Source organism: Anabrus simplex, chromosome 10 (assembly GCF_040414725.1).
Source record: "Anabrus simplex isolate iqAnaSimp1 chromosome 10, ASM4041472v1, whole genome shotgun sequence".
Taxonomy (NCBI): Eukaryota; Metazoa; Arthropoda; class Insecta; order Orthoptera; family Tettigoniidae; genus Anabrus; species Anabrus simplex.
The window spans coordinates 132,008,691-132,029,815 of record NC_090274.1 but is presented as its reverse complement, the minus strand read 5'-3'; positions in this window follow the sequence as shown (position 1 = coordinate 132,029,815).

The window sequence follows — 21,125 nt, the reverse complement described above, 5'->3', positions numbered from 1 at the left end:
TAACTAAGTATCACCTGATCTGCAAGCGGATTATTCAAAGGTAAAGCTTTACTTCTCGCAGCCCAGCGTTTATAACATTATAAGGGAGTTAAAATAATGCAAATCTTACTTGTAATTCCTTTTAGAGGAGCGATGTGTTCATTGCGGTGTCTGTAAACCCACCATCCCGCCCCAAGAAGCACATTTACTTTTATAACCTAATGAAGAGCAGCACCCGCCATCGGCCATGTCTAAAGTAGCTACTCGCATTCTTATTGGTCAACGTGAACAGAATGTGACGTCATTGCCATCAATGCTGATAAATACATTGCGTTACCAACCCCGGCTGAATTAAAGCACAAACACTATGTAAAGGAAACTATGTTCCACACGAAACTAGATGCCTAGAGCCGCTTCGCGGCTTCTAACCGTCTTATCCTAACCGTCCGCACGGCAAGAACAAGTCCAAACCAATCGTGTAAGAATAATCACCACCACCAGGCATCGAAACTAGATGCCTAAGGCCGCTTCGCGGCTTCTAACCGTCCAGGCCAATGGTCTTGTCCAGATCCTATCGTAGCCGTCCGCACGGCAGGAATCTTGCCCAGATCCTATCGTAACCGCCCAGATCGTATCCTAACCATCCGCACGGCAAGAACAAGTCCAGACCAATCGTGTAAGAATAATTACCACCACCAGGTATCGAAAGTAGATGCCTAAGGCCGCTTCGCGGCTTCTAACCGTCCAGGCCAATGGTCTTGTACCTGGCCTAAGGCCGCTTCGCGGCTTCTAACCGTCCAGGCCAATGGTCTTGTACCTGGATGTAACAATAGACCAATCGTGTAACAATAATCACCAACACGTTCTCGTTCCTAAGTACAGACGTTGGCAGAACTGACCACCAGTTTTGTGGTTGTGTAAATAAACGACAAACAAACGAGAGTCGCTCCGCGCGCGGCTAAATGTAGCGAGCGCTGGGCTGCGAGAAGTAAAGCATTAATTATTCAAATACTTACCTAACCGTTTTTTACATATAAATATTTTTACGGACCCATTTTACCGGAACACTATATCTAAGACTGTTACGAAAAATTCGTCAACCCCATTTATTCCAATACAATGTATATTAGCACCACATATCAATAACATTAATGTAATGTGTTTTTAACCAGGCATATATGGCATACATATACCACTGTTTTAGTTATATGTCCATTTTAATAGCATTATTTAATGCCTATACTAAGCAAATAGTTTTTATTAAAAATTTTAACCCTATTCCAAGACTCAATCAAGAATAACAGGCTTTATAAACTGATTTCAGCATCTAAGATATATGCCAGTAATATGTTACATTGATATTTCAGTAAAAAGTGTTCAAACCAATGTCCTACATTTTCATATGACTAATCAATAACCAATTTGTGTAATTTATGAACCAACCTTAAATGTATATTGTAAAACTTGCCACTGTTGATTTGCACAAATGTATGTACATTCCACATTGTATAAACCCCCCAAAAAAAATTAGATGGTAGTAGCATAAAAAATAACATGTGACTTCATGGATGATGCACACTAGTTAATCAACTACCTTCATACTGTGTGCTAAAAACTCAAAATTGACACATACAATAGCCCAAATGTACCAGACATACCAACATTTATGATCGGTTTAAATTAATTTAAGCTTTTACCACTACATGTGATGTTTTTGTAAAAAATATATTTTTAATGCATGTCAACTGAAGACGGCCCCTTAGGGGTCGAAACTAGTCTTGACTATATTTACCAGCTTAATGTAAAATAAATTTGTATTGATAAGGTGGAGACTCATATTTATATTGTTTTTTGTAAAGTAATATCTATCAATACGAAAATGAAACTTATAAACAACAGTAGAAAAGCCAACCAGGCAAGAAAAATGGCACACAGATACCAAAATCTGAAAATTAAGATCACAAATATTGTCAAAAACATCACTTTCTTAAAACAATGTCTACAAAATAATTTAACTCCTAAATTTCTTAGGAAATATAATAATAAACATAGAAGCACCTATCAAACCCAAAATACACTAAACAAAACAAACCGAATATGGCTTAAGGAAGAAATTAAATTCATGTATAGAAAGAAACAACACCTCAACATACAAATATATGAAGCACACCTTAAAGCCTCACATGAACTACCATACACATACTGGAACAACTTCCAACAAATAACCAACGAAAAGATAGAAAATATAGCCATACAGAAGCAGAATACCCTGAATAAGAAACTCAACACACTTAAGGCATCACTAAACCAAACCAATCATACACAGTATAGACAACGTACTACTGTTTCTACTGACAACAACCAACATATTTTCCATCCCCCACTCCAAAACCTAACTAACACAATATTCAATGAAAAAGAAACAACTATACTGAGCAAGGGACCAAAACATAACTGGAAAAACAATTCAGTTTTTGAAAATATTGCCACTATTATTACTGAAACAGAAGATGCTCTAAACAAAATACCCCAAGAAAAACAAAATGAAATTAGATATGAAATTAAAAAAACACTACCACAATATATTGATAAGATCACTCAAAAACCTCAGAATCAAGATATCACAAACCAAACACAAATTAATGTACTCAAAAATAAAATCCAGCAGAATAACCTAATAGTAACAAAGGCAGATAAAGGAAACACTACAGTCATTATGGATAAAGAGGAATATATAACAAAAACAAAAACCTGCTTTCAAGATGAAACTTTTCAAATTAAGACTAAAGATCCTACTAACAGTATCCAAAAAAACTTAAAAACTCTCCTAAAAAACATCAATTTTCTCTTGAACGAACAGGAAACTACAAAATTAATCACCATGAATCCAGGGATACCTACAGCTAAAGCTTACCCTAAAATCCATAAAAACAACATTCCTATGAGACCCATAATAAACTATAGGCCAAGCCCTATTTATAAATTATCCAAATACATACAAAAATTCCTCAAAAAACATTATGTCTTCCAAGCAAATAAAACCATAAAAAACTCAATAGATTTTTGCAATATTACTAAGAATATAAGAATAGAACACTTCTACAAGCTAGCAACATATGATATAACAAACATGTATCCTAATATACCCACACAAAAAACTATCACTATCATAAAATCCAATCTTTATAACCACAGTAAGCTAAGCAAATTGGAAATAGATGAATTTATAAAACTTTTACAATTCGCTATCAATAACAATTATTTCAAGTTCCATGACACTATCTATCAACAGAAAGGATTACCCATGGGATCACCAATATCAGGCATAATAGCTGATATATATATGGATTACTTAGAACACCAAGAAATTAAAAAAATAGAAAATATCATCTGTTGGTGCAGGTTTGTCGATGATGCATTTATAATCATGGACAATAGACATACTAATGAAAACATAATCTTAGAACAACTAAATAGAATAGATCCCCACATTAAATTTACCATGGACACTGAATATAACAACACCATAAACTATTTAGATATATCCATAACTAGACATAACAACCACCTAACATACAACATATATAGAAAACCTACCCATACATCAAATACAATAAAGATAGACTCCACCCACCCACATGCTCATAAGAGAGCTGCATACTATAGTATGATTCACAGAGCATACAACATTCCACTTTCAAAGGAAAATCTAAATAAAGAACTAAACACAATCCACGAAATAGCAAAACAAAACGGATATAAAAGAGAAATGATAAACCGGATCATCAACAAAATCAAAAACCAACCTAAAACCAAGCTAACCAGAATCACCAAAAATAAAAAAGAATATGCACTGTTTACTTACAACAATAACCATATACATCCCATAACAAATATCTTCAAAAAACAAGGCTTAAAAATAGCATACAAAACTGCACGCAATAACACCAACATACTATACAATTCCAAATCAGTTAATAACATAAATAAATACAATCACTCAGGAGTCTATCGCCTCAAATGCAACGACTGCCGAGCCAGCTATGTAGGGCTCACTGGTAGAAGCTTTTTAATACGATATAATGAACATGTCAACGCCGTCAAACACAGACATTTCTCAGCTATGGGTCAGCACATTGATGATCAAAAACATAATTTTACAGACATTAAGAACGACATGCAAATCCTCAATATGAATCCAAAAAGTCCCTTGCTCAGCATAATAGAAGAATTTTACATAAATTTAGACAAATACGTCAATCCGAACTCCAACTTAAATGAAAGTATAGACAGAAACAATATTCTTTTTCATACAGTAATTCCCTTATTAAAAGATTTCTACATCAAAAGAATAAGTAAACAAAAATCTATACGTTCAAATCAACCGCCCCAAGACCTCCTCCCCTCCAACCCCACTCCCATTACTAACACTCCACCCATCCCCCCAAACCTCCCCTCTACCGCCGCTAACTACAATCTCAGAGCAACACGTATCAGATCTCAACAGGCAGCTACAAAGAATGCACGGTTCCAACACCTTACGTAAGTAAAACGACATACGATTTACTACTACACTTTCATACCACACCATTATCACACTTATTATTTCTATTTCCAGATACTGTACCTTGTTTTTACAACATATACGCTTCCATCAACGTGCATCAAGACGCATAATTTCAACATGTTCTGACAAATGTCACCAACTTAAAACATCACGACATACGGATGGATAAACATGCTCCATTAATATATTCAAGATTTCTAATAACTCCAACATTAGTAGCTGCCTAAAATATCTCCAGATATATAACTAAGTATCACCTGATCTGCAAGCGGATTATTCAAAGGTAAAGCTTTACTTCTCGCAGCCCAGCGTTTATAACATTATAAGGGAGTTAAAATAATGCAAATCTTACTTGTAATTCCTTTTAGAGGAGCGATGTGTTCATTGCGGTGTCTGTAAACCCACCATCCCGCCCCAAGAAGCACATTTACTTTTATAACCTAATGAAGAGCAGCACCCGCCATCGGCCATGTCTAAAGTAGCTACTCGCATTCTTATTGGTCAACGTGAACAGAATGTGACGTCATTGCCATCAATGCTGATAAATACATTGCGTTACCAACCCCGGCTGAATTAAAGCACAAACACTATGTAAAGGAAACTATGTTCCACACGAAACTAGATGCCTAGAGCCGCTTCGCGGCTTCTAACCGTCCGCACGGCAAGAACAAGTCCAGACCAATCGTGTAAGAATAATCACCACCACCAGGCATCGAAACTAGATGCCTAAGGCCGCTTCGCGGCTTCTAACCGTCCAGGCCAATGGTCTTGTCCAGATCCTATCGTAGCCGTCCGCACGGCAGGAATCTTGCCCAGATCCTATCGTAACCGCCCAGATCGTATCCTAACCATCCGCACGGCAAGAACAAGTCCAGACCAATCGTGTAAGAATAATTACCACCACCAGGTATCGAAAGTAGATGCCTAAGGCCGCTTCGCGGCTTCTAACCGTCCAGGCCAATGGTCTTGTACCTGGCCTAAGGCCGCTTCGCGGCTTCTAACCGTCCAGGCCAATGGTCTTGTACCTGGATGTAACAATAGACCAATCGTGTAACAATAATCACCAACACGTTCTCGTTCCTAAGTACAGACGTTGGCAGAACTGACCACCAGTTTTGTGGTTGTGTAAAGAAACGACAAACAAACGAGAGTCGCTCCGCGCGCGGCTAAATGTAGCGAGCGCTGGGCTGCGAGAAGTAAAGCATTAATTATTCAAATACTTACCTAACCGTTTTTTACATATAAATATTTTTACGGACCCATTTTACCGGAACACTATATCTAAGACTGTTACGAAAAATTCGTCAACCCAATTTATTCCAATACAATGTATATTAGCACCACATATCAATAACATTAATGTAATGTGGTTTTAACCAGGCATATATGGCATACATATACCACTGTTTTAGTTATATGTCCATTTTAATAGCATTATTTAATGCCTATACTAAGCAAATAGTTTTTATTAAAAATTTTAACCCTATTCCAAGACTCAATCAAGAATAACAGGCTTTATAAACTGATTTCAGCATCTAAGATATATGCCAGTAAGATGTTACATTGATATTTCAGTAAAAAGTGTTCAAACCAATGTCCTACATTTTCATATGACTAATCAATAACCAATTTGTGTAATTTATGAACCAACCTTAAATGTATATTGTAAAACTTGCCACTGTTGATTTGCACAAATGTATGTATATTCCACATTGTATAAACCCCCCCCCAAAAAATTAGATGGTAGTAGCATAAAAAATAACATGTGACTTCATGGATGATGCACACTAGTTAATCAACTACCTTCATACTGTGTGCTAAAAACTCAAAATTGACACATACAATAGCCCAAATGTACCAGACATACCAACATTTATGATCGGTTTAAATTAATTTAAGCTTTTACCACTACATGTGATGTTTTTGTAAAAAATACATTTTTAATGCATGTCAACTGAAGATGGCCCCTTAGGGGTCGAAACTAGTCTTGACTATATTTACCAGCTTAATGTAAAATAAATTTGTATTGATAAGGTGGAGACTCATATTTATATTGTTTTTTGTAAAGTAATATCTATCAATACGAAAATGAAACTTATAAACAACAGTAGAAAAGCCAACCAGGCAAGAAAAATGGCACACAGATACCAAAATCTGAAAATTAAGATCACAAATATTGTCAAAAACATCACTTTCTTAAAACAATGTCTACAAAATAATTTAACTCCTAAATTTCTTAGGAAATATAATAATAAACATAGAAGCACCTATCAAACCCAAAATACACAAAACAAAACAAACCGAATATGGCTTAAGGAAGAAATTAAATTCATGTATAGAAAGAAACAACACCTCAACATACAAATATATGAAGCACACCTTAAAGCCTCACATGAACTACCATACACATACTGGAACAACTTCCAACAAATAACCAACGAAAAGATAGAAAATATAGCCATACAGAAGCAGAATACCCTGAATAAGAAACTCAACGCACTTAAGGCATCACTAAACCAAACCAATCATACACAGTATAGACAACGTACTACTGTTTCTACTGACAACAACCAACATATTTTCCATCCCCCACTCCAAAACCTAACTAACACAATATTCAATGAAAAAGAAACAACTATACTGAGCAAGGGACCAAAACATAACTGGAAAAACAATTCAGTTTTTGAAAATATTGCCACTATTATTACTGAAACAGAAGATGCTCTAAACAAAATACCCCAAGAAAAACAAAATGAAATTAGATATGAAATTAAAAAAACACTACCACAATATATTGATAAGATCACTCAAAAACCTCAGAATCAAGATATCACAAACCAAACACAAATTAATGTACTCAAAAATAAAATCCAGCAGAATAACCTAATAGTAACAAAGGCAGATAAAGGAAACACTACAGTCATTATGGATAAAGAGGAATATATAACAAAAACAAAAACCTGCTTTCAAGATGAAACTTTTCAAATTAAGACTAAAGATCCTACTAACAGTATCCAAAAAAACTTAAAAACTCTCCTAAAAAACATCAATTTTCTCTTGAACGAACAGGAAACTACAAAATTAATCACCATGAATCCAGGGATACCTACAGCTAAAGCTTACCCTAAAATCCATAAAAACAACATTCCTATGAGACCCATAATAAACTATAGGCCAAGCCCTATTTATAAATTATCCAAATACATACAAAAATTCCTCAAAAAACATTATGTCTTCCAAGCAAATAAAACCATAAAAAACTCAATAGATTTTTGCAATATTACTAAGAATATAAGAATAGAACACTTCTACAAGCTAGCAACATATGATATAACAAACATGTATCCTAATATACCCACACAAAAAACTATCACTATCATAAAATCCAATCTTTATAACCACAGTAAGCTAAGCAAATTGGAAATAGATGAATTTATAAAACTTTTACAATTCGCTATCAATAACAATTATTTCAAGTTCCATGACACTATCTATCAACAGAAAGGATTACCCATGGGATCACCAATATCAGGCATAATAGCTGATATATATATGGATTACTTAGAACACCAAGAAATTAAAAAAATAGAAAATATCATCTGTTGGTGCAGGTTTGTCGATGATGCATTTATAATCATGGACAATAGACATACTAATGAAAACATAATCTTAGAACAACTAAATAGAATAGATCCCCACATTAAATTTACCATGGACACTGAATATAACAACACCATAAACTATTTAGATATATCCATAACTAGACATAACAACCACCTAACATACAACATATATAGAAAACCTACCCATACATCAAATACAATAAAGATAGACTCCACCCACCCACATGCTCATAAGAGAGCTGCATACTATAGTATGATTCACAGAGCATACAACATTCCACTTTCAAAGGAAAATCTAAATAAAGAACTAAACACAATCCACGAAATAGCAAAACAAAACGGATATAAAAGAGAAATGATAAACCGGATCATCAACAAAATCAAAAACCAACCTAAAACCAAGCTAACCAGAATCACCAAAAATAAAAAAGAATATGCACTGTTTACTTACAACAATAACCATATACATCCCATAACAAATATCTTCAAAAAACAAGGCTTAAAAATAGCATACAAAACTGCACGCAATAACACCAACATACTATACAATTCCAAATCAGTTAATAACATAAATAAATACAATCACTCAGGAGTCTATCGCCTCAAATGCAACGACTGCCGAGCCAGCTATGTAGGGCTCACTGGTAGAAGCTTTTTAATACGATATAATGAACATGTCAACGCCGTCAAACACAGACATTTCTCAGCTATGGGTCAGCACATTGATGATCAAAAACATAATTTTACAGACATTAAGAACGACATGCAAATCCTCAATATGAATCCAAAAAGTCCCTTGCTCAGCATAATAGAAGAATTTTACATAAATTTAGACAAATACGTCAATCCGAACTCCAACTTAAATGAAAGTATAGACAGAAACAATATTCTTTTTCATACAGTAATTCCCTTATTAAAAGATTTCTACATCAAAAGAATAAGTAAACAAAAATCTATACGTTCAAATCAACCGCCCCAAGACCTCCTCCCCTCCAACCCCACTCCCATTACTAACACTCCACCCATCCCCCCAAACCTCCCCTCTACCGCCGCTAACTACAATCTCAGAGCAACACGTATCAGATCTCAACAGGCAGCTACAAAGAATGCACGGTTCCAACACCTTACGTAAGTAAAACGACATACGATTTACTACTACACTTTCATACCACACCATTATCACACTTATTATTTCTATTTCCAGATACTGTACCTTGTTTTTACAACATATACGCTTCCATCAACGTGCATCAAGACGCATAATTTCAACATGTTCTGACAAATGTCACCAACTTAAAACATCACGACATACGGATGGATAAACATGCTCCATTAATATATTCAAGATTTCTAATAACTCCAACATTAGTAGCTGCCTAAAATATCTCCAGATATATAACTAAGTATCACCTGATCTGCAAGCGGATTATTCAAAGGTAAAGCTTTACTTCTCGCAGCCCAGCGTTTATAACATTATAAGGGAGTTAAAATAATGCAAATCTTACTTGTAATTCCTTTTAGAGGAGCGATGTGTTCATTGCGGTGTCTGTAAACCCACCATCCCGCCCCAAGAAGCACATTTACTTTTATAACCTAATGAAGAGCAGCACCCGCCATCGGCCATGTCTAAAGTAGCTACTCGCATTCTTATTGGTCAACGTGAACAGAATGTGACGTCATTGCCATCAATGCTGATAAATACATTGCGTTACCAACCCCGGCTGAATTAAAGCACAAACACTATGTAAAGGAAACTATGTTCCACACGAAACTAGATGCCTAGAGCCGCTTCGCGGCTTCTAACCGTCCGCACGGCAAGAACAAGTCCAGACCAATCGTGTAAGAATAATCACCACCACCAGGCATCGAAACTAGATGCCTAAGGCCGCTTCGCGGCTTCTAACCGTCCAGGCCAATGGTCTTGTCCAGATCCTATCGTAGCCGTCCGCACGGCAGGAATCTTGCCCAGATCCTATCGTAACCGCCCAGATCGTATCCTAACCATCCGCACGGCAAGAACAAGTCCAGACCAATCGTGTAAGAATAATTACCACCACCAGGTATCGAAAGTAGATGCCTAAGGCCGCTTCGCGGCTTCTAACCGTCCAGGCCAATGGTCTTGTACCTGGCCTAAGGCCGCTTCGCGGCTTCTAACCGTCCAGGCCAATGGTCTTGTACCTGGATGTAACAATAGACCAATCGTGTAACAATAATCACCAACACGTTCTCGTTCCTAAGTACAGACGTTGGCAGAACTGACCACCAGTTTTGTGGTTGTGTAAAGAAACGACAAACAAACGAGAGTCGCTCCGCGCGCGGCTAAATGTAGCGAGCGCTGGGCTGCGAGAAGTAAAGCATTAATTATTCAAATACTTACCTAACCGTTTTTTACATATAAATATTTTTACGGACCCATTTTACCGGAACACTATATCTAAGACTGTTACGAAAAATTCGTCAACCCAATTTATTCCAATACAATGTATATTAGCACCACATATCAATAACATTAATGTAATGTGTTTTTAACCAGGCATATATGGCATACATATACCACTGTTTTAGTTATATGTCCATTTTAATAGCATTATTTAATGCCTATACTAAGCAAATAGTTTTTATTAAAAATTTTAACCCTATTCCAAGACTCAATCAAGAATAACAGGCTTTATAAACTGATTTCAGCATCTAAGATATATGCCAGTAAGATGTTACATTGATATTTCAGTAAAAAGTGTTCAAACCAATGTCCTACATTTTCATATGACTAATCAATAACCAATTTGTGTAATTTATGAACCAACCTTAAATGTATATTGTAAAACTTGCCACTGTTGATTTGCACAAATGTATGTATATTCCACATTGTATAAACCCCCCCCCAAAAAATTAGATGGTAGTAGCATAAAAAATAACATGTGACTTCATGGATGATGCACACTAGTTAATCAACTACCTTCATACTGTGTGCTAAAAACTCAAAATTGACACATACAATAGCCCAAATGTACCAGACATACCAACATTTATGATCGGTTTAAATTAATTTAAACTTTTACCACTACATGTGATGTTTTTGTAAAAAATACATTTTTAATGCATGTCAACTGAAGATGGCCCCTTAGGGGTCGAAACTAGTCTTGACTATATTTACCAGCTTAATGTAAAATAAATTTGTATTGATAAGGTGGAGACTCATATTTATATTGTTTTTTGTAAAGTAATATCTATCAATACGGAAATGAAACTTATAAACAACAGTAGAAAAGCCAACCAGGCAAGAAAAATGGCACACAGATACCAAAATCTGAAAATTAAGATCACAAATATTGTCAAAAACATCACTTTCTTAAAACAATGTCTACAAAATAATTTAACTCCTAAATTTCTTAGGAAATATAATAATAAACATAGAAGCACCTATCAAACCCAAAATACACAAAACAAAACAAACCGAATATGGCTTAAGGAAGAAATTAAATTCATGTATAGAAAGAAACAACACCTCAACATACAAATATATGAAGCACACCTTAAAGCCTCACATGAACTACCATACACATACTGGAACAACTTCCAACAAATAACCAACGAAAAGATAGAAAATATAGCCATACAGAAGCAGAATACCCTGAATAAGAAACTCAACGCACTTAAGGCATCACTAAACCAAACCAATCATACACAGTATAGACAACGTACTACTGTTTCTACTGACAACAACCAACATATTTTCCATCCCCCACTCCAAAACCTAACTAACACAATATTCAATGAAAAAGAAACAACTATACTGAGCAAGGGACCAAAACATAACTGGAAAAACAATTCAGTTTTTGAAAATATTGCCACTATTATTACTGAAACAGAAGATGCTCTAAACAAAATACCCCAAGAAAAACAAAATGAAATTAGATATGAAATTAAAAAAACACTACCACAATATATTGATAAGATCACTCAAAAACCTCAGAATCAAGATATCACAAACCAAACACAAATTAATGTACTCAAAAATAAAATCCAGCAGAATAACCTAATAGTAACAAAGGCAGATAAAGGAAACACTACAGTCATTATGGATAAAGAGGAATATATAACAAAAACAAAAACCTGCTTTCAAGATGAAACTTTTCAAATTAAGACTAAAGATCCTACTAACAGTATCCAAAAAAACTTAAAAACTCTCCTAAAAAACATCAATTTTCTCTTGAACGAACAGGAAACTACAAAATTAATCACCATGAATCCAGGGATACCTACAGCTAAAGCTTACCCTAAAATCCATAAAGACAACATTCCTATGAGACCCATAATAAACTATAGGCCAAGCCCTATTTATAAATTATCCAAATACATACAAAAATTCCTCAAAAAACATTATGTCTTCCAAGCAAATAAAACCATAAAAAACTCAATAGATTTTTGCAATATTACTAAGAATATAAGAATAGAACACTTCTACAAGCTAGCAACATATGATATAACAAACATGTATCCTAATATACCCACACAAAAAACTATCACTATCATAAAATCCAATCTTTATAACCACAGTAAGCTAAGCAAATTGGAAATAGATGAATTTATAAAACTTTTACAATTCACTATCAATAACAATTATTTCAAGTTCCATGACACTATCTATCAACAGAAAGGATTACCCATGGGATCACCAATATCAGGCATAATAGCTGATATATATATGGATTACTTAGAACACCAAGAAATTAAAAAAATAGAAAATATCATCTGTTGGTGCAGGTTTGTCGATGATGCATTTATAATCATGGACAATAGACATACTAATGAAAACATAATCTTAGAACAACTAAATAGAATAGATCCCCACATTAAATTTACCATGGACACTGAATATAACAACACCATAAACTATTTAGATATATCCATAACTAGACATAACAACCACCTAACATACAACATATATAGAAAACCTACCCATACATCAAATACAATAAAGATAGACTCCACCCACCCACATGCTCATAAGAGAGCTGCATACTATAGTATGATTCACAGAGCATACAACATTCCACTTTCAAAGGAAAATCTAAATAAAGAACTAAACACAATCCACGAAATAGCAAAACAAAACGGATATAAAAGAGAAATGATAAACCGGATCATCAACAAAATCAAAAACCAACCTAAAACCAAGCTAACCAGAATCACCAAAAATAAAAAAGAATATGCACTGTTTACTTACAACAATAACCATATACATCCCATAACAAATATCTTCAAAAAACAAGGCTTAAAAATAGCATACAAAACTGCACGCAATAACACCAACATACTATACAATTCCAAATCAGTTAATAACATAAATAAATACAATCACTCAGGAGTCTATCGCCTCAAATGCAACGACTGCCGAGCCAGCTATGTAGGGCTCACTGGTAGAAGTTTTTTAATACGATATAATGAACATGTCAACGTCGTCAAACACAGACATTTCTCAGCTATGGGTCAGCACATTGATGATCAAAAACATAATTTTACAGACATTAAGAACGACATGCAAATCCTCAATATGAATCCAAAAAGTCCCTTGCTCAGCATAATAGAAGAATTTTACATAAATTTAGACAAATACGTCAATCCGAACTCCAACTTAAATGAAAGTATAGACAGAAACAATATTCTTTTTCATACAGTAATTCCCTTATTAAAAGATTTCTACATCAAAAGAATAAGTAAACAAAAATCTATACGTTCAAATCAACCGCCCCAAGACCTCCTCCCCTCCAACCCCACTCCCATTACTAACACTCCACCCATCCCCCCAAACCTCCCCTCTACCGCCGCTAACTACAATCTCAGAGCAACACGTATCAGATCTCAACAGGCAGCTACAAAGAATGCACGGTTCCAACACCTTACGTAAGTAAAACGACATACGATTTACTACTACACTTTCATACCACACCATTATCACACTTATTATTTCTATTTCCAGATACTGTACCTTGTTTTTACAACATATACGCTTCCATCAACGTGCATCAAGACGCATAATTTCAACATGTTCTGACAAATGTCACCAACTTAAAACATCACGACATACGGATGGATAAACATGCTCCATTAATATATTCAAGATTTCTAATAACTCCAACATTAGTAGCTGCCTAAAATATCTCCAGATATATAACTAAGTATCACCTGATCTGCAAGCGGATTATTCAAAGGTAAAGCTTTACTTCTCGCAGCCCAGCGTTTATAACATTATAAGGGAGTTAAAATAATGCAAATCTTACTTGTAATTCCTTTTAGAGGAGCGATGTGTTCATTGCGGTGTCTGTAAACCCACCATCCCGCCCCAAGAAGCACATTTACTTTTATAACCTAATGAAGAGCAGCACCCGCCATCGGCCATGTCTAAAGTAGCTACTCGCATTCTTATTGGTCAACGTGAACAGAATGTGACGTCATTGCCATCAATGCTGATAAATACATTGCGTTACCAACCCCGGCTGAATTAAAGCACAAACACTATGTAAAGGAAACTATGTTCCACACGAAACTAGATGCCTAGAGCCGCTTCGCGGCTTCTAACCGTCCGCACGGCAAGAACAAGTCCAGACCAATCGTGTAAGAATAATCACCACCACCAGGCATCGAAACTAGATGCCTAAGGCCGCTTCGCGGCTTCTAACCGTCCAGGCCAATGGTCTTGTCCAGATCCTATCGTAGCCGTCCGCACGGCAGGAATCTTGCCCAGATCCTATCGTAACCGCCCAGATCGTATCCTAACCATCCGCACGGCAAGAACAAGTCCAGACCAATCGTGTAAGAATAATTACCACCACCAGGTATCGAAAGTAGATGCCTAAGGCCGCTTCGCGGCTTCTAACCGTCCAGGCCAATGGTCTTGTACCTGGCCTAAGGCCGCTTCGCGGCTTCTAACCGTCCAGGCCAATGGTCTTGTCCAGATCCTATCGTAGCCGTCCGCACGGCAGGAATCTTGCCCAGATCCTATCGTAACCGCCCAGATCGTATCCTAACCATCCGCACGGCAAGAACAAGTCCAGACCAATCGTGTAAGAATAATTACCACCACCAGGTATCGAAAGTAGATGCCTAAGGCCGCTTCGCGGCTTCTAACCGTCCAGGCCAATGGTCTTGTACCTGGATGTAACAATAGACCAATCGTGTAACAATAATCACCAACACGTTCTCGTTCCTAAGTACAGACGTTGGTAGAACTGACCACCAGTTTTGTGGTTGTGTAAAGAAGCGACAAACAAACGAGAGTCGCTCCGCGCGCGGCTAAATGTAGCGAGCGCTGGTCTGCGAGAAGTAAAGCATTAATTATTCAAATACTTACCTAACCGTTTTTTACATATAAATATTTTTACGGACCCATTTTACCGGAACACTATATCTAAGACTGTTACGAAAAATTCGTCAACCCCATTTATTCCAATACAATGTATATTAGCACCACATATCAATAACATTAATGTAATGTGTTTTTAACCAGGCATATATGGCATACATATACCACTGTTTTAGTTATATGTCCATTTTAATAGCATTATTTAATGCCTATACTAAGCAAATAGTTTTTATTAAAAATTTTAACCCTATTCCAAGACTCAATCAAGAATAACAGGCTTTATAAACTGATTTCAGCATCTAAGATATATGCCAGTAATATGTTACATTGATATTTCAGTAAAAAGTGTTCAAACCAATGTCCTACATTTTCATATGACTAATCAATAACCAATTTGTGTAATTTATGAACCAACCTTAAATGTATATTGTAAAACTTGCCACTGTTGATTTGCACAAATGTATGTACATTCCACATTGTATAAACCCCCCCAAAAAAATTAGATGGTAGTAGCATAAAAAATAACATGTGACTTCATGGATGATGCACACTAGTTAATCAACTACCTTCATACTGTGTGCTAAAAACTCAAAATTGACACATACAATAGCCCAAATGTACCAGACATACCAACATTTATGATCGGTTTAAATTAATTTAAGCTTTTACCACTACATGTGATGTTTTTGTAAAAAATATATTTTTAATGCATGTCAACTGAAGACGGCCCCTTAGGGGTCGAAACTAGTCTTGACTATATTTACCAGCTTAATGTAAAATAAATTTGTATTGATAAGGTGGAGACTCATATTTATATTGTTTTTTGTAAAGTAATATCTATCAATACGAAAATGAAACTTATAAACAACAGTAGAAAAGCCAACCAGGCAAGAAAAATGGCACACAGATACCAAAATCTGAAAATTAAGATCACAAATATTGTCAAAAACATCACTTTCTTAAAACAATGTCTACAAAATAATTTAACTCCTAAATTTCTTAGGAAATATAATAATAAACATAGAAGCACCTATCAAACCCAAAATAAACAAAACAAACCGAATATGGCTTAAGGAAGAAATTAAATTCATGTATAGAAAGAAACAACACCTCAACATACAAATATATGAAGCACACCTTAAAGCCTCACATGAACTACCATACACATACTGGAACAACTTCCAACAAATAACCAACGAAAAGATAGAAAATATAGCCATACAGAAGCAGAATACCCTGAATAAGAAACTCAACGCACTTAAGGCATCACTAAACCAAACCAATCATACACAGTATAGAGAACGTACTACTGTTTCTACTGACAACAACCAACATATTTTCCATCCCCCACTCCAAAACCTAACTAACACAATATTCAATGAAAAAGAAACAACTATACTGAGCAAGGGACCAAAACATAACTGGAAAAACAATTCAGTTTTTGAAAATATTGCCACTATTATTACTGAAACAGAAGATGCTCTAAACAAAATACCCCAAGAAAAACAAAATGAAATTAGATATGAAATTAAAAAAACACTACCACAATATATTGATAAGATCACTCAAAAACCTCAGAATCAAGATATCACAAACCAAACACAAATTAATGTACTCAAAAATAAAATCCAGCAGAATAACCTAATAGTAACAAAGGCAGATAAAGGAAACACTACAGTCATTATGGATAAAGAGGAATATATAACAAAAACAAAAACCTGCTTTCAAGATGAAACTTTTCAAATTAAGACTAAAGATCCTACTAACAGTATCCAAAAAAACTTAAAAACTCTCCTAAAAACATCAATTTTCTCTTGAACGAACAGGAAACTACAAAATTAATCACCATGAATCCAGGGATACCTACAGCTAAAGCTTACCCTAAAATCCATAAAGACAACATTCCTATGAGACCCATAATAAACTATAGGCCAAGCCCTATTTATAAATTATCCAAATACATACAAAAATTCCTCAAAAAACATTATGTCTTCCAAGCAAATAAAACCATAAAAAACTCAATAGATTTTTGCAATATTACTAAGAATATAAGAATAGAACACTTCTACAAGCTAGCAACATATGATATAACAAACATGTATCCTAATATACCCACACAAAAAACTATCACTATCATAAAATCCAATCTTTATAACCACAGTAAGCTAAGCAAATTGGAAATAGATGAATTTATAAAACTTTTACAATTCGCTATCAATAACAATTATTTCAAGTTCCATGACACTATCTATCAACAGAAAGGATTACCCATGGGATCACCAATATCAGGCATAATAGCTGATATATATATGGATTACTTAGAACACCAAGAAATTAAAAAAATAGAAAATATCATCTGTTGGTGCAGGTTTGTCGATGATGCATTTATAATCATGGACAATAGACATACTAATGAAAACATAATCTTAGAACAACTAAATAGAATAGATCCCCACATTAAATTTACCATGGACACTGAATATAACAACACCATAAACTATTTAGATATATCCATAACTAGACATAACAACCACCTAACATACAACATATATAGAAAACCTACCCATACATCAAATACAATAAAGATAGACTCCACCCACCCACATGCTCATAAGAGAGCTGCATACTATAGTATGATTCACAGAGCATACAACATTCCACTTTCAAAGGAAAATCTAAATAAAGAACTAAACACAATCCACGAAATAGCAAAACAAAACGGATATAAAAGAGAAATGATAAACCGGATCATCAACAAAATCAAAAACCAAGCTAACCAGAATCACCAAAAATAAAAAAGAATATGCACTGTTTACTTACAACAATAACCATATACATCCCATAACAAATATCTTCAAAAAACAAGGCTTAAAAATAGCATACAAAACTGCACGCAATAACACCAACATACTATACAATTCCAAATCAGTTAATAACATAAATAAATACAATCACTCAGGAGTCTATCGCCTCAAATGCAACGACTGCCGAGCCAGCTATGTAGGGCTCACTGGTAGAAGTTTTTTAATACGATATAATGAACATGTCAACGCCGTCAAACACAGACATTTCTCAGCTATGGGTCAGCACATTGATGATCAAAAACATAATTTTACAGACATTAAGAACGACATGCAAATCCTCAATATGAATCCAAAAAGTCCCTTGCTCAGCATAATAGAAGAATTTTACATAAATTTAGACAAATACGTCAATCCGAACTCCAACTTAAATGAAAGTATAGACAGAAACAATATTCTTTTTCATACAGTAATTCCCTTATTAAAAGATTTCTACATCAAAAGAATAAGTAAACAAAAATCTATACGTTCAAATCAACCGCCCCAAGACCTCCTCCCCTCCAACCCCACTCCCATTACTAACACTCCACCCATCCCCCCAAACCTCCCCTCTACCACCGCTAACTACAATCTCAGAGCAACACGTATCAGATCTCAACAGGCAGCTACAAAGAATGCACGGTTCCAACACCTTACGTAAGTAAAACGACATACGATTTACTACTACACTTTCATACCACACCATTATCACACTTATTATTTCTATTTCCAGATACTGTACCTTGTTTTTACAACATATACGCTTCCATCAACGTGCATCAAGACGCATAATTTCAACATGTTCTGACAAATGTCACCAACTTAAAACATCGCGACATACGGATGGATAAACATGCTCCATTAATATATTCAAGATTTCTAATAACTCCAACATTAGTAGCTGCCTAAAATATCTCCAGATATATAACTAAGTATCACCTGATCTGCAAGCGGATTATTCAAATACTTACCTAACCGTTTTTTACATATAAATATTTTTACGGACCCATTTTACCGGAACACTATATCTAAGACTGTTACGAAAAATTCGTCAACCCCATTTATTCCAATACAATGTATATTAGCACCACATATCAATAACATTAATGTAATGTGTTTTTAACCAGGCATATATGGCATACATATACCACTGTTTTAGTTATATGTCCATTTTAATAGCATTATTTAATGCCTATACTAAGCAAATAGTTTTTATTAAAAATTTTAACCCTATTCCAAGACTCAATCAAGAATAACAGGCTTTATAAACTGATTTCAGCATCTAAGATATATGCCAGTAAGATGTTACATTGATATTTCAGTAAAAAGTGTTCAAACCAATGTCCTACATTTTCATATGACTAATCAATAACCAATTTGTGTAATTTATGAACCAACCTTAAATGTATATTGTAAAACTTGCCACTGTTGATTTGCACAAATGTATGTATATTCCACATTGTATAAACCCCCCCCAAAAAAATTAGATGGTAGTAGCATAAAAAATAACATGTGACTTCATGGATGATGCACACTAGTTAATCAACTACCTTCATACTGTGTGCTAAAAACTCAAAATTGACACATACAATAGCCCAAATGTACCAGACATACCAACATTTATGATCGGTTTAAATTAATTTAAACTTTTACCACTACATGTGATGTTTTTGTAAAAAATACATTTTTAATGCATGTCAACTGAAGATGGCCCCTTAGGGGTCGAAACTAGTCTTGACTATATTTATCAGCTTAATGTAAAATAAATTTGTATTGATAAGGTGGAGACTCATATTTATATTGTTTTTTGTAAAGTAATATCTATCAATACGGAAATGAAACTTATAAACAACAGTAGAAAAGCCAACCAGGCAAGAAAAATGGCACACAGATACCAAAATCTGAAAATTAAGATCACAAAAATTGTCAAAAACATCACTTTCTTAAAACAATGTCTACAAAATAATTTAACTCCTAAATTTCTTAGGAAATATAATAATAAACATAGAAGCACCTATCAAACCCAAAATACACAAAACAAAACAAACCGAATATGGCTTAAGGAAGAAATTAAATTCATGTATAGAAAGAAACAACACCTCAACATACAAATATATGAAGCACACCTTAAAGCCTCACATGAACTACCATACACATACTGGAACAACTTCCAACAAATAACCAACGAAAAGATAGAAAATATAGCCATACAGAAGCAGAATACCCTGAATAAGAAACTCAACGCACTTAAGGCATCACTAAACCAAACCAATCATACACAGTATAGAGAACGTACTACTGTTTCTACTGACAACAACCAACATATTTTCCATCCCCCACTCCAAAACCTAACTAACACAATATTCAATGAAAAAGAAACAACTATACTGAGCAAGGGACCAAAACATAACTGGAAAAACAATTCAGTTTTTGAAAATATTGCCACTATTATTACTGAAACAGAAGATGCTCTAAACAAAATACCCCAAGAAAAACAAAATGAAATTAGATATGAAATTAAAAAAACACTACCACAATATATTGATAAGATCACTCAAAAACCTCAGAATCAAGATATCACAAACCAAACACAAATTAATGTACTCAAAAATAAAATCCAGCAGAATAACCTAATAGTAACAAAGGCAGATAAAGGAAACACTACAGTCATTATGGATAAAGAGGAATATATAACAAAAACAAAAACCTGCTTTCAAGATGAAACTTTTCAAATTAAGACTAAAGATCCTACT